This window comes from Balaenoptera acutorostrata, chromosome 6 (assembly GCF_949987535.1).
Source record: "Balaenoptera acutorostrata chromosome 6, mBalAcu1.1, whole genome shotgun sequence".
Taxonomy (NCBI): Eukaryota; Metazoa; Chordata; class Mammalia; order Artiodactyla; family Balaenopteridae; genus Balaenoptera; species Balaenoptera acutorostrata.
The window spans coordinates 32,220,487-32,237,256 of record NC_080069.1 but is presented as its reverse complement, the minus strand read 5'-3'; the positions used below and the strand labels follow the sequence as shown (position 1 = coordinate 32,237,256).

Here is a 16,770-nt window from a genome sequence, read left to right as displayed (position 1 = left end):
GATATTTGCTATCTATTCACTTATTTCTTTCCTTTCATGCTTTTAATAAAACAAATTTCAAAAACTTGCCTCAATCCTAAAAGATAATACTACAGGAAAAGGAAGAAAAGAAACTAATAAAAGTCAGAAATTATTCATTTAAGATATCTGATTAAAAGAATTAAACTTCTCCCACCTGACTACATAAGTAAGCTACTCTCTGCATTCAAAGTGAAATAAAGGATTGAGGCAAATTTATTTGCATAATAAAAGCCCAAGATGTCACTTTTACCTAAAATATTCAGATTATTAATGGTAAAATGTTTCTATATCGAATTATGCAAACAATTACTCAAAGTCTGTCATTTATAACAAATCTCTAAATTGTCTTCCAGCTCCACACCTCCATGACATTATTTGAAAACTGACATTGAGGCTGTTTTTGAGAGGGTAAACATGGTAGCCCCTAGTTGTCTAAATATGAACATAAAAGTTAGTTTGTAAGATAAGATGTTGCAACATTATAAATAATGTTAGCTAATAAAAACTTTAGTAAATTGGTTTCTAAGGGACGAGGTAAGAGCCAAGTAAGATAATCCACCCATCTTTACTATGAATGAAATAGAAACGATGCTGATTACTAGAATTATAATTAATGATCTTTTTCTCAGGCTCTGAGACAAATGGACTTGAGGGTACCTCCTATCCTGAAAAGAGGCCCTAAAGGTCCTTAGCCTGGGCTGGTACAAGCCATGGTCTTCTTTCTTCTGTTACCTTGCTTCTCTACACCTAATTCTTCCACTCCTGCTGCCCTCCTGGATCCAAAATTGTCACTGTATCTTGGACTATTAAGATTATTCATGCCTTACAGGAAAGAGCTCTATCTTCAACCTCTTGGTCTCCTCCACCTTGATTACCTAACTCAATAGATAGGGGCCACTGTGTGTTATTTGTCAAGTGTTTATTATCTTTGAGCAATAGCTCCAAAGGACTAACAACAGAACTTTATGTGCTGACTATCACCTAGATACATCTTCGTAATAGTTACAACAGGGCTTGCCAATAGCTTCATTTGGCATATTTTCTTTTCCCAGTTGTCAATGAAAACAGCATTGTTTTAAATACTTATACCTGACTTCAATAAGCTATCTTTGAGAGGTTTTCATACTCATTGAAAAACTTGGTGTCCTGTGCCCAAAACTGTTCAAATATATTTATCAGAATTCATGAACCAGCATTTGCATGACTTTGAGGTGTTAGATGCTCAGGCCAGAGAATGCTTATTTAATGATGCTTAACAACTAAAATTGTAACTAATGGGAGTTTAAATAGGTGGCATAGTGATTGTACACCTCATCGCGCTAGTAATACTTATTGATCTCACCACGTACAAAAGCTTGGGTTTGAATCCGTGAGCTTCTAGAAAGGTCAAGAGAAAAAGAAAACCATTCAAGATTCCAAACACTCATGTGAATAAGCAAAACAGTAGAAAATATTGATCGTCTCCCCCTCTCATAGAATATGGAACCAATACCAAAACAAAACAGAGGTAGACAAAAGATTATAGAAAGTTTTAGAGATTTGAACATGTTCCATTAGTAGTTCTTCATATCACATCGTAAACAGTCTGTCCTGATTCCTGCCAGTGGCAGAGGGACTTTGCAGAGGGCCATGATGCTTGTATAGGAATTGAGAGATGTTACCTTAACTAGGTCCCACACTTAGAGCCAGAAGATAATCTAACTCTGAAGCATTATTTCTTAAAAAAAAAAAAAAAAAAAAAAAATTTTGAAGGAGAATCACTTTCCTAATGAAGGAATCCTGATAAATGGTATGAATGTTTTTCTTAGAGTTTTTAGACCATGAAAACATAAGAAAATCACACAACAAGCAGGTTAACGCTATCAGCTTTTTCAGTCTTGAAACACAATCAATGGTTTCCCTACGAACAATGTCCATTTTTAAAGCTTTCTTTTGTTTTATTTTGTGTTTCACAGATAACGAGGAAACACCATTATCACATATATAACTGACTTAATTCAATATACTATATAATACATATTAAAAGTGAACATATAGGGCTTCCCTGGTGGCGCAGTGGTTGAGAATCTGCCTGCCAATGCAGGGGACACGGGTTCGAGCCCTGGTCTGGGAAGATCCCACATGCCACGGAGCAACTAAGCCCGTGAGCCACAACTACTGAGCCTGCGCGTCTGGAGCCTGTGCTCCGCAACAAGAGAGGCTGCGACAGTGAGAGGCCCGCGCACCGCGATGAAGAGTGGCCCCCACTCTCCACAACTAGAGAAAGCCCTTGCACAGAAACGAAGACCCAACACACCCAAAAATAAATAAATAAAGTTATTTTAAAAAAAAGTGAACATATAGAAGGATTTGATTACATATAAATGTATGTGTGTGTATATATATAAACTTTTAATTAACTTTGTTTTACTATCTCATCAACTTTAGTACCAACATCCACATCTGTAGCATTATGCATAATGAGAGGCTTACAGCACTTCTATGAAATGAGCAGGGGGACTTAATGGGACAAGCTTGTTGTAGCCTGAGTAGCCACTCTATTCTGACATTTTCCACGGCTCAAGTTACTCCAGTCATTAAACCCTTCCAATTCTACGTGTGAGTGCCCTATCGAGCTGGCCACTTGCAGACCAGATGAAAAGGTACAGGGAGGAGTCACTTTGTATGACCTTTGTATAGTCTATTATGTACCATACTCCTGCCTCTGTCCCCGCCAACACCCAGCATCATTCCTGCATAGCACAGACTGGGGTTGAGGTGAACCATTCTAAGGACCACATCCTCAAATGGAAAGGAGCAGATGTAGCAGCATTTCTCAAGTGGCTGCATTCCACAATGAACATCTTCTAATCCAACCAGAATCTGTGTAGGCAGTTTCACATATGTATTTATAAGCTATATGAATGAATGATCTAGTCCAAACGGCTTGTTCTTTTAAGTATTTCTCTTTCTCCCTGAGCAGGAAGGGTTGTTTGGGACTAAGAGTTGACCAGATGGACCACACAATGGTGTGCTGATACCATGTGTGCTGTGAATGGAAGAGATGATTTCAGAGCTCACCCTATTCTCAAAGGATCCAGGCCTCCATCTGTTGGGAATGGCCAAATTCAATCCTAATAGCCCAGTTGAGATACTAAATTCAGTCAGTTATTTAGAGAACTCCCTCATCAGTGCCAGTTTCTCACTAGCTTCCAGTTTTAGGTCACAATTTAGAGCCCATATTTGCAAGGCAGTTAAGGTCACAAGAGGAAACATAGGACACAAGTGTCCAAGTAAGGACAACATGTTTGCCCTCTTAGAGAAGAAAAGGAAAAGAGGCACACAGTGGAAAAAACAAAAGCTTCTGTGATAAATCAAGGGCAGAGCCGGGAAGAGGACACAAGCTTTCTAGTTCTCACCTATGACAATGCCAAGCAGTCACACAAAAGAAAAGTTTTATGGCTTATGACAGCAGCCAAGTAAAATAAGAGACCAAGAACCAGCGGCTTATGTTTTTACCATTACCAAGACCCTTCCCACCATTGTTTTGAACAATAACATTTGGTGTTAATCAACTCCTTAAAAGGCACCCATCATTTTTAGTAGAGGTGACTGTCTATTATTCTCTGCAAAAAAGTCCCCGCACAGTCTGTCTAGGTTGGAATTAAGGAGGAGCAGTCGATCTTGCCAAAATCTCAATTGTGCAAGTTGTCATTGAGAAAAGCCAGCAGTGGATTCAGGGCCCTGCCAGCTCATTCGAAAGAGAATCTTTGTGTTGGCTGGTGCACTCATAAGGAAATGAGGCTGAGGATGGAAAAAAGACCAGCTGGGATACACACTCACAGGAAGGTTAGAATCCAGAGTAAAAGAGGTTGACTTCCTGACAGCCGGGATTTACCCACTTCAGTAACTAGGGTGGGGTACTTAGCGTTGCTTCCTCACTTCTCAAATTTACAGGAGCATGCTGGAAAGGCAGAAAATTAGCCTTCGAGGGGGGCTGCTCTGTGTTTCTGCTAAACACAGAACCTTTTTTGAAATGGAATCAGGTGGAGAGTAATTCTCCTAGCTGGAGTTAATACCACCATGATTCATAATCTTAATGAGAATGAAGCCAGCATGGCAGGGTAGAGGTGACCTATACACAGAGAGCGACAGAGAAAGGAGTACTTCCTCTGAGTCTACCTGAGCTGCAGGGAACTTACTTTTATGCCCCTCCAAACAAAGATATATAGACTTTCTTATTTAATAGTTCCATTTGACTACTAACTAGGGCAACTCATCTATTGATTTAGTGCCCCTCAGTCAAATGGAACTATGTGTCTCCAGGACAGAATATATATGACATAGTCTAGAGCACAGATTCTAGAGCCAGGCTGCCTGGTCTACCACTTCAAGTTCTATAACCTTGGCACATTACTCCATCCCTCTGTATCAACCACCACATAGGACTCTCCTGAGGCATAAATGAGTTAATATGTACAAAGAGCTAATAGCTGTGACTTTGTGCCTCTCTCCCCCATTCCCCTATTACCGGCAGTAAAATGTTTGGTGTAAAAGAGGCCTTCAACATACTTTTCATACAACTCTATTCACATTTATTGAGAACTTACTGAATTCAAAATTCTAGAAATTAGGATGATAGCGTGGCTTTGGAGTCTGACAGTCCGGATTCAAATCCTGACTTGGCCACTTGCTATACATAATTTTTGCAAGTTTCAATCCTTATACATGTAAAATAGGGAAAATAATGCCTAACTCTTTATTGTTTGTGTTAAATGAAATATCAGCTATTGCATATTCTCCCTAACCCTCAGGAACTAAGTAAGATGACCTCAATAGCCCATTTCCATACCCTCAGAGTTGAAAACAATTTCCAAGATGACAGGAAACTGATAAGAAAATTTTCTTTCTCATGGTCTCTTCTACCTCTTGAACAACCGTTTCTAAATATGAGTGGTTACAGTTGCATTAAAAATGAGCAGAACTCTGTGCAGTGTTTGAATCTTAGAATTTGCAAAAAGCTGCTGGTTTTCAGATGGGGCCTATGAGGCATACCTCGAAGCAAGCAAATTCAAATTCCACATCATACACCCTTGTCCTCTCAATTCCTTGTTTGTTTGGGTTTTGGCTTGTTGGTTTCTTGGTTGGTTGGTTTTCACTCCCATTGGTCCTCTCCTGACACTTCTTGCCCCAACCAGATTTCAGTCTCACAGCGCACAGTTGATGACTCTTTCCTTCCAGATTACCCTCCAAACACCAAATTCAGCAGAAACTTAGCACTGTGACTCCCAAACTCACATAACCTAATTTATCATATACTAAACATATAAATGTCTTCCCATGCAACGAGAGCCTTCTTCTTCAGAAAACAAACATCATTACAAGGAGCATTTTCAGATAATTTTTAGTAAAATGTTTGTCACACATTGAACACATACTTTATGGTAGCTATATAGAAAATGGTAAGGTTGGATATCGAAAGCTGAATAGTCTACTGCCCACAAACAGGTCCCAGCTAGTGAGGCACAGTATGTTAGCTCCATATTCAAGAGTTTATGAAATTGTGCATCCATGTAGATAAACAGGTTGTCATGTGTGACAAGTAATCCTCTTTAATTCTATTGATGCCATATGCTATTACTTCTTCGCAGAGAGTGAGGACGTAAAAGAAAATGTTCTACATTTTTTAGTGCACACTTTTCATCCTTAACTGAGGTGGACTGTATTCCAAAAATGCAATAAAAAGCACATCAGGCTTTAACTTAACTTTTCATAATATATGCAGTATTAATTGATGCTACTATTCCATTCTTAATCAGCTTCATGAAAGGGATGCAATAGGTTTACAAACAATCCCTGTCCTTCATCAAGTTATTGCTGGTATATGCATATTCACAAATTGAACCTAAAATAAAGTTGGCAAAAGCTGTTCACAAATGCATTTACTCAAACATTTAGATGAGAATTGGCTCTCTTTGGTTTAATCCTCCAGCAAACATTTATCCAGATGCACTTACTCCACCCTGTCGCAGGAAGGAACTAGGAATTGTTTCTGTGTACTGATATGCTCTTAATATGAAGGCTTTGGGGATGTGGGTAAAAAGCTGCTTGGTGTATTTTATTAAAATTAGTAGAAAATTTAAAACCAAGCAAGCATTGTCAGTAGTACTTAGTATTTAATGCAAAGAAACCCAGGTGTTTAGAAATGTACACCAGAAGAAAGAAGAGACTTGCTATATTCAGAAAGAAACAACATGCTCTCAGTTTTCAAATTTCTTAAGAAGAACTATAGAATCTTGAATTTTGAGTGAATAGAACTATAATTTTGTAAATCAACAGACTAATCAACCAAGCTGGAATCATTTGAGTAACTACTATGGGCTTAATCCTGAGATTCAGTGTTTAATCTTGAAAGTAAGGAGAAATTGAAGAAATACAAGAAGTTATTTCTTACTGGGAGATGATACTAAAGAATAAAAAATAGTTAAGTGAAAGTAAAAGTATTAAAACTAGTGCTATAATGTGCTACTAACTTCAAAGTACAATAAGAATTCAGAAGGGACAAGAAACTTAGGAGCAGAGTCATCAAGAAAAAGTTTCATCAATCAGCACACGGCAAGGCTTCAAGAATGGGAGCCAAGATGAAGGGGCCCCAGGGACCAAATCTTGGACACTTTGAGCAAAAATAATAATGATGATAATAATGGATTTTAACCCCTAGAACAAAATGGGAATCCATGAGTTCATGATAATATAAATAATGTTTAAAAACTGTGTAAGAGAGCAAGGACAAATTTTTTATGGCAGACTTTTTTTAATATAAATTTATTTTATTTATTTATTTTTGGCTGCATTGGATCTTCACTGCTGCGCGGGAGCTTTCTCTAGTTGTGGCGAGCGAGGGCTACACTTACGTTGCGGTGCGCGGGCTTCTCATTGCAGTGGTTTCTCTTGTTGCGGAGCATAGGCTCTAGGCGTGCGGGCTTCGGTAGCTATGGCACGTGGGCTCCAGTAGTTGTGGTGCACGGGCTCAGTAGTTACGGCGCACGGGCTTAGTTGCTCCGCGGCATGTAGGATCTTCCTGGACCAGGGATCGAAACCATGTCCCCTGCATTGGCAGGCAGATTCTTAACCACTGCACTACCAGGGAAGTCCTTTATGGCAGACTTCTAATTGACAAATGCAGGAGAAATGGTGGAAATTGAATCTCATCATTTTGCTGCCCCACAGAAGTAATTGTGGCAGGTGAGAATCATTTTCGGATCCTAAAATGAGTGGGCAAAAGTGTAAGGAGAAACAAGATATTTTGCGTAATCTCAAAGTAACTCCCCCGAAAGTAGCAAAGATACAAAAAGAAAAATAGGAACTCCATTGAACTGGATAGTATCCCTCCCCAAAATCTATGTCCTTCCTGACCTCAGAAGGCAGCCTGATTTAGGGTCAGTGTAGATCCAGTTAGTGAAATCACAATGAGGTTACCCTAGAGTAGGATGGGCCCTTAATCCAATTTGACTGGTATTTTAGAAGAACAGAAAGACACAGAGACAGACACAAGGATGCCACATGTCCATGGAGGCAGAGATTGGACTTATACTGCCAAAAGCCAAAAAATGCCTGTGGCTACCAGAATCTAGAAGAGGCAAGGAAGGATCCTCCCCAAGAGGCTTCCATGGGGCATGTCCCTAAGCAAAACTTGGTTTCAGATATCTAGCCTCTAGAACTGTGAGAGAATAAATATTTGCTGTTTTAAGGCACCCAGCCTATGGCACTTTGTTATGGCAGCCCTAGGAAAACAATAGTAACTTTAGAGTAGAAAGACCTGGCAGACACCACCTTAAGTGATTGAAAGGAACATCACTAGTAAAAAGACATGTCAACAGCATGTACCTCCTGACACAATGTACTGAGAAGGGCACAATTACACTTTTGCAGTACTCTTGACAAAAATATATAACATCAATCTAGTAAGAAGAAAATCAGACAAATTGAAGTTGAGAAGCATTCTATGAAATGACTGGCCAGTACCTTTTGAAGTGTCAAGGTTGTCAAAGACAAAAAATGACTAAAATGAGGGAACTGTCCCAGATTTGAGGAGACTAAAAAGATGTGACAACTGAATAGAATGTGGTATCCTGGACTCTGAACTGGTGGGAAAAGACATCAGTAAGGACGATTTGCAAAATTTAAAGGATGTCTTTAGATTAGTTTATGCCCTGGTTTGGATGGTTGTACTATAGCTACATAAGATGTTATCATTAGGGGAAGCTGGGGAAGGGTATTCAGGGATTCAGTGTACTATTTTTCCAATTTTTCAAGTCTAAAAGTATTTCAAAATAAAATAATTGTGAATAAAATTCAAGGGCAAAAATGGTCGGGTCAGACAAGATGGATAAGGAAAGGGTTTCCTTGCCACATAAAGGACAGGTGTGAACAAAGGCGAGATGGAGGGAGCAGAACCCAGCTGACAGGTCTGTGTTGCAAGTAGCAGGAGGGCACACAGGAGCATATATACGTGCTGCTGGAATAGGGAAGCCAGCCAGGAATCTCACGCTGATACAGAACGGAACCTGCATAGGGTTTTGAGCTGAAGAGTGATGTTATGAAAGCACTGTTGAATGACCATTTGTCTGGCAGGAAAATGCAGGATTGAATCCACTTATATAGACTCTTCCTGTCAAATGAATCTAATCCCCTTTAGGACAGTAGCCGACTGAGGAATTTGAAGGCAGCCCTTGTCAATATTTCTGTTGCTACTTCTGGGATGCTTTCTCTCTGGGGTCCTCCTTCCTCCTTCCTTAGAGGCAGAGTGGAGGTTTGTAATGAGGGGTGATATAGACATCAGAAATATTGTCAGAAAAGCACTAACAGGAGAATACAAGTGACAAAACAGTACTTAGGAAACAAAAATTAAAAATCCAAATACAAAAATATTTAGGAAATATTGTAATATTTAGTGTTTAGGAAACAACAAAAATAATCCAGATACAAAAATAATAGACATTGTGTGGGTTAAACCAAAGGAAGAACTTAAGACAAGAGCAATCACACTGTAGGTAGCATAATGATCCATATTCTTGGAGAATTAGTGGAATAAGAAGAAGAAACTCAAACCACCCTCTTCCTGTGTTTAGGACTGGTGTGATTTTTTCTAGATTACATTTCAAGATCTAGGCCACAGAGTAAAGACAGATATAAAGAACCAAAAAAGGCTTGAAAGAGGCAAGTGACCAAGAATTTAGAGGTTTCAGAAATAACTGTAAGTAACAAAAGGTCCTAAAATAATGAAGTTTGAAAAGATTAGGGAGAAAAGGGATTAAAAATGGACTCTATCATCATAAAAGCTCATTAATTTCAGCTCAAGTAGTGGAATTGGCGATCATTTACCATAGATTAGGTTGAAGTTTACCTTTACACTAAATCAAAGAAATATTTTGTTAAGCAGATTCATATAAACTAAATAAAGAACTATTTAAAAAGCTTTTTTGGAGACTAAGTATGACCCGAAAGGGAAGGTAATAATGTTACAGAGTAAGACTCAAACTTTGCTGCTGACCTATTAAAAGCTAAGCTTTCATTTATTTTTAAAGGTGTTTAAATCTCACTGATGAAGTTTAAATCTCACTGTTTAAAATCTCAGTTTTTTCTTTTACTGTCCCTATTGCCAGTCCTTAGAGAGCTCAAAGTCACAAAGCAATAAAATCTTTGTGAACCAACTGGAACTTCTTTCTCTTGCCCATCTGCCTCTAAGGAGTCTACCTGCCCCAGGTTAAGCGTAGGCAACTCAACATGCAAATATCCATGGGGATTTGTGGGATGGTGGGAGGGTAGCCAACAGTGTGGGGATCTGTATGAGGAAAAGCTGGGCCCCGTCCTTTCTAAATAATAGGAGAAAATGTTCCTCATACACAAGTAATAACCGAGGTCTGAGGGAAGTTTTCTAGAAATGAGAGAGGGACACTGAAAAAAGAAAACCTTGAACAGTAAAGACAAATGGCCTCCATCCAAGATTTTACACCAAACTAGAAAAGAAGTATCCCACTGGAAAAAAAATTTCAAAGTTACCAAAGGGTTGTTTTGTCCTTTTTCCCCTCCAGTTTCCTAATTTAGCAAAACCATTCCCTCCTCTCTCCAAAAATGAGCCCTTGCCCACAGCCAGCTCTTTTAGGTGCCCAGACTCCCCTGAGCCTTCCCACTTCATATACTTCCTTGGGGGAGAGAGTAAGTCGTTCCAGCTGGGCCCGGCCTTATGTTCCTGTGGCCCAGTTCCCTGGCAGTCCCCTAACAAGGACTTGCAACTGTGGAGCTTGCACTGATGCGTGAGAGTCCCCGCAAATCCCAACAGCCCACCCCCTACACTATGCTCCCAAGGCTTCAGAACCACAGGCAAGTACAACACACAAAATCAAGATGCCTTAAAATTATTCCGTTGTAGCCTCTAAGCCTGCAGTTTGTCTCATTTCCCCAGTGGTCCCTTATAGGAATAACTCTAGAGCTTGTTCAAAAATATGCTCACGCTCTGTGTGAGTTCTGACTCAGTTCCTTTCTTTCTGTTCCCTCAGGTATACACGTTTGGAGTTCTTGGTGATAATGAAGGCTCAAGAGAAGGCTTAGGTTATTCTTGGCTTTCGCTGTTATAGGGCAACAGACTTGCTGACAAAGGGTCTTTGTAATTGGGTGTCCCTAGGAATTCCCTAAGTACCTAGTTTTATGAAGTGCATGCTTTCCCTGCCTGAGTATGAATCTGAGGGGTTCTGCCTGGAAGAACTAGATACTATCAAAAAAAATACACACACACGTAATCATTGGCCTCTAAATACTGGTGAAGCTAACATCACATCCTACTCTTCTCAAATTCCTAATTCAACAATCTCTAAAGCTCTCAGGAAAACTAGTAACTGATAGTTTTAAGAGGTCAAAGGCAGCTAGATCCACTTGTAACCAATGATTAATTTTATTGCCTAATGCCTAAGTTGTATGAGACATATGACTTAGTTTTGGAAAATTAATATTAATGCATGTATTTCCCAGAAACTTTTTAGTTGCAAATGATAGAAGTTCAACCCAAACTGGATGAGTTGCAAGAGAAGAAGAGCCATGTGGAGAGGAGTGGGCTGGAAATGGGGAGAAATGTATGACCTCATGTAAATGATAGACCCACACTTTTGCTGTTATTAGACATTGCCCTGTCATATCAAATGGTGTTATCTAGAATCTTCTCTATCTCTTAGGTCCACCTTGTTCTTGGTTGACTTTATTCTCACACAGATTTCCTCAAATAATAGGAAAATGTCCTCTCAAATTTCCAGATTTACATCCTCTTACCTGAGCAATCATGAAAGCAAAAGAGCATCTCTTCTCACATAGTTCCAATAAAAATACCCAAGTTTAGATCTCAGGGGTGAACACACATGTGCCTGCACACACACACACAGGTAAACCACAAAGCACCACCACCAACAATAACAACAGTCACCGTCCACATATGACGGTGACAGTCATATGCCTGTCACTGTGCCAAGGGTGGCATGCTCTAATTGGCTTATCTGGTTCATGTGCCAACATCTAGAACTTGAAGTAGAAGAGAGAGAAGGCCACTTGCACCACATGACCATAGAATGGGGGTGGAGTCACTTCCCAAAGGAAAATCAAGGTGCAATTACCTGAAGAAAGGAGAATGGATATTGGGGATGCAAAAACTAAGATCTCTCGCAACTCAGATTTCAAGCTTCTGATCATCACAGCATACTTCAGGGATGTTCCCCCCTAATACCATTATAAAATCCTATCTATAATGAAACACCTTACTCCATTTTTAAAAGTTTCTTCTGTAAGATGTTTGTATGAACCACTATGATAAAATAACACCAATTTTTACAACCAGAAGTTATAATAACATATCTGGAGATGAATAAATGAATAGCCATTGAGGTCTAATAACCATTTACCGGGGACTCTTTTATATCAATTTGGGTTTGCATGACTCTGAGGTTTTATAAAATTATAGAATTCCAGTTCCCCAGATGTAACAGAGAACATAAACTGAAAACTCATCTGCTAAAAACATCCTGATGTACTAGATTAAGAAGACGTATTGATGTGCTTCTGTAATGGCAGGGGGAGGAGATCTGCAGACCTATTCCTCAGAAACAATTGTAATTAAAATTATTAGTGTAAAAATTACTAAAAGTATAAAACCATCCGAAGTCGCTGGAAGCTGTCCTAAGAGCATACAGCATGTGGTAGGCTGGATAATGGCTACCAAAAGAGATCAGGTCCTAAATCCTGGAACCTGTAACTATTACCTCATAAGGAAAAAGTGTCCTTCCAGATGTGACTGTGTTAAAATGGGGAGTTTAACTGGATTATCCAGGTGGGAATATTTAATATTTAAATACTTAATATTTAATATCCAGAAGGATATTTCCAGAGGATATATCCAGAAGGATATAAATATTTCCAGAAGGATATAAATATATCCAGAAGGATATAAATATTTAATATTTAATATCCAGAAGGATATTTAATAATGACAAAGGCAGAGAAGATAATATGACCATTGGCACAGAGATTAAAGTGACGTGGCCACAAACCAAGGAAAGCTGGTAACCACCTGAAGCTGGAAAATCCAATGAATGGATTCTTCCCTAGAGAACTCAGAAACACCAAAACTGCCGATGCCTTGATTTCAGCCCAATGACACTAGTTTAAGACTTTTGGCCTCCATAACTGTAACAAAATTAATTTCTGTTGCTTTAAGCCACCGGGTTTGTGGTAATTTGTTACATCTGCAACGGGAAACAAATATACAGCAAATAAGAAAATTTAGTTAATCTTAGAACAGGCAGCATCTGTGATACTTGAGCCAAGATCCAGTGTTATTTTGATATTCAAACCAGACAAAGTCAGCACAAGGAAAGAAAGTTTTAGAAAGGTTAATTTAGTGTCTGAACTGACAGTTTTTTGTGAAGAAACTGAATTTTGTGGGAAGATGTGGGTCAGAGAGGGTGGTCATAAAAAAATAAAAAAAAAAGAATGTGCTGTGTAATAAAAGTAGATCAAAAAAGAACAATGATTTTTATCCAAGCAAGAAGGAAATGCATCCAGGAAAAAAGAAAAAGGAAGAGAGAGAAAGCAACAGCAGCAGGCTGGAGTAGGAGTTTTCTTAAAGCAATGCTAGGTGCAGTTCACAAATGACCAACACTTGCTTAGAGTCTGGCGTCTGCAAGAGAACAAAGTTTTCATCTGATATCACAAGGTTACACCTGGAAGACAGAGAGAAAAGGATAGGGTTCCACAGAGATGGAAGATAACACAGATGATGAATGTAGGGAACCAGACTGATATGTAAGATTTATCAAATCAGAGTCAATGGAAAATTTCTGAACTTATACATTATCTACCTGGACATATTTCAACACCCATTCTTCCCACATTTAAAAACAGTGCTTTTGCTCCCTAAGTGGGTAACTAGGAGTGAAATGTGTTCAGGATCCGTGACAAAGAAGGCAAACACTCTTAGAAAGGGGAAAAGACTTCAATGTTATATCTGAATTCTGATTGAAAAATGAAAGAAGAGGAAAAATCTGCCATACCACTGCTATGAATTTCAAAATGCTTATATTTGTACATCACCCTGCAGTATAAAAATTTCATTAACAGGATGAGCCTCACAAAATCTCTTGAATAGAGAGGGCGAATACCCACAGATTTTTATCTGTTTGTTTGCTTTCAACAAAGGAAGAAGGCACATGAGTTGACTAATGACTGTGTTATTGAGGACTCCAGACTAGATTATCTGACACTAAATAAGGAAATCAAGTTCCTGATCACATGTGTCATGGCTACCGAAACATACTGGAGATAAACCCTTAAACCCTCCTGTTTGTTGCTCTTACCATCTTAATATTTATGACAGCTACTCTACTGAACATTGACAATCTGAAAATTACTATAACAAGACCTTCATTTACCCTCACATAATTCAATGAGTCAACTATCAGTGTTCTCCCTTTACTTAAGAGAAAACTCACAGAGTGTCTTGTTCAAGTTCTCACTACTAATAAGCATCAAATCTAAAATTTGAATCTAGGTAGCTTTGGTTTCAAAGCTGGTATCCTTAACTACTATGTTATACTGTGGTTAACCAGTTCATTTCACTTTCAACCCAATATAGCTCGTACCCTGTACTGTCATTCATGACAATATAGGTCATTGTACTTTACAATTGAAGAGGTTTTACTATCGTACTATGACTGTTAAAATTGTGATATTTTGATCAATCTCCAAGTTATACTCAACTAAGACCAAAAAGAGCACAGTCATAAAGCCACAGCATAACACAGAGTCAATCCAGAAAAAAATACTGAGACAATGCTCCGCCCATATCACCTGTGCATTCATCATTATTCATTATTTTCACTGCAATCACTTGGTACTCCTTGTGCCGAGTCAAAAGGCAGGCCAAAAGAACTCCCAGGGTGGTTCATGCCCCTCGGAGCAGCCCTTAGCAAATGAGACAGGACTTCGTGTCTAAATACCCAGCTTCCTCATCGCTGGTGCAAGAGAATTCTGGGGCATATTCTAAGCTGTGCCCCCAGGGTCCCAGTGGGAACAAGCTCCAGCTGCCCACAGCAGAACCTGCCCATCAATGCTCCTTGAATTGGTTGCTTCCTCTTCTTCACTTCCTTACTAGCATTTCTGGGGCTCACCTTTCTCCCAAAAAGTACTTAGGTTTAGCTGCTCCACAAGATGAAGTCATCTATTTGGGAATCAGACATAGTTTTACACATCAAAAAGAGGCAGCAACTGCATTTTCATATTCCACAAAAATATATTCTTTGCCTCTCCTCCCTTAGAGTAAATATATCCCCCAAAGATAATGAAGTAAACTAGACTGTTACTTATTATTGTAAGCCAACATTATGGGCTGAATTGTGTCCCCCCTGCTTCCCTCCCCACACCAAAATTCCTATGTTGAAGCCCTAAGCCCCAGTACCTCTGAATGTGACCATATTTGAAGACAGGATCTTTAAAGAGGTCATTAAGTTGAAATGAAGTCATTAGGGTGGGTCCTAACACTATATGACTGATGTCCTTCTAAGAAGAAAGTTGGATACAAACGTGTGGAGGCAAGGTCATATGAAGGTCTCCTCCTTCAAGGTCATATGAAGGAGAGGATGGCCATTCACAAGCCAAGGAGCAGAAGTCCTGAGCCAACACCTTGATCTCGAATTTCTAGCCTCCAGAATTGTGAGAAAGTAAGCGTCTGTTTAAAACACTAAGTCTGTGATACTTTGTTATGGCAGCCCTAAGCAAACTAATATAGTCAGAAACTGATTATATTCAGATATTATCATTGTATTAGAAGCACCAGTTAAATATACACAATAATAATAACAATAAAGAAACTATCATATATAAAGTAACTATTGTGTGTCAGCAGTGAGGCTGGGCAAGTTACATGTATTATTTATAGTCATGGTAGCAAATTTATATTTCAGAGAGGTGTGACTGTCCCCATTTTACTAATGAGAAAACAAGAACTTTAGGAGGACAGATAACTTGCCAGAGTCCCACTGCTTCTATAAAAGAGCAAGGCAATGAGATTGCAACTTAGACTGCAATCCTTATACTATTACTGATGTACAATCAAAGGTTAATAGCTTCATTTCTCCATGATGTAGTCTCTTCTTTTGTAAAAATAAAAAACTCATATCTATCAGGACAGGAATAAACCATAGGAATAAAAGAGGGTAAATTTCAGAACACATTTAAAAGACACTTGGATGAAACTGAAAAAAAAAAATTAGGTGAACTGAAAAAACTATTATTATTCAAGCCACTGTTATAATTTCACAGCAATGACAAAGCAGCCTTTCCATGTTCAGTTGTGTCAGTGTTCTCGGCATTACATTCTCCTCTTTCACTCTGAGCGATAAGTCATCTGCGTTCAATCTCTTCATGCAAAGTCAGCCTAATCAGCCCACAACAGGGAGTTCACAAGTGTACAGGGGCTCATTATTCATCACTTCTGAGGAGCAGCTACTGTAGTCCTAGTTCGTGATTAAATATTTCGTGTCAGTAATATAGGCAGCAGAGAAAAGAAAATACTGCACTTCTTAAATGCCTTGGAAAGCATTTTGAAGGCAGCCAGTCAATCACATGAGTGACAGACTGACTACCTCATTAAAGGTGCTAAAACACAAAATACGCTCCAGATCCCTCCCACTTGCTCTCTCCCCATTAGGCACTATTTGGGACACTCTTGTTTGGATTTTATAACTAGTGTGAAGTGAAACTCACCACCAAGGACAAAGTAGAGGTATTATAAGTGATTTTCTTTGCCACCAACTCTAGGTGAACTTGATATATTGCCTGAGGTATCACAATGCTGGGGAAACTGAGAGCCGTCCCCCTTTCAGAGCAAAAGACAGCAGACTCAAGGCAAGACAAAGTAGAATAACCTGCCTCCACTCCACTGCCCTCCTCCCAAAATAACCTAACATATTAATGCGCTGGCCTCTAGCTGTCTCTAAACTAGACACATGCATAACTGCAACAAGATATAGGGGAAATATTTGCATCTTTATTCCTTGAAGCCAGTGCAGGCCATGTCCAGCTTGGGGATGAAATCATGGGTTCACATATCCAAATTAGACCTCTTCAGATTCCAGAAAGGGCAGAAATGATCCAGACACCCAGAAACTCAGGACATGTTGGATCTGTAGATTTTAAATCAGGCGCATGTGCTCAAGTTGGGTTACTAGACAT

The 16,770-nt window shown here is 39.1% G+C and overlaps 1 protein-coding gene across 1 annotated transcript in view; it reads right to left on the bottom strand.

The window, feature by feature from the left end:
- Nucleotides 1-16,770, bottom strand: part of LOC130708313 (V-type proton ATPase subunit B-like) — a 250,105-nt gene that overhangs the window by 49,191 nt on the left and 184,144 nt on the right. The gene's annotated exons all lie outside the window — the stretch shown is intronic.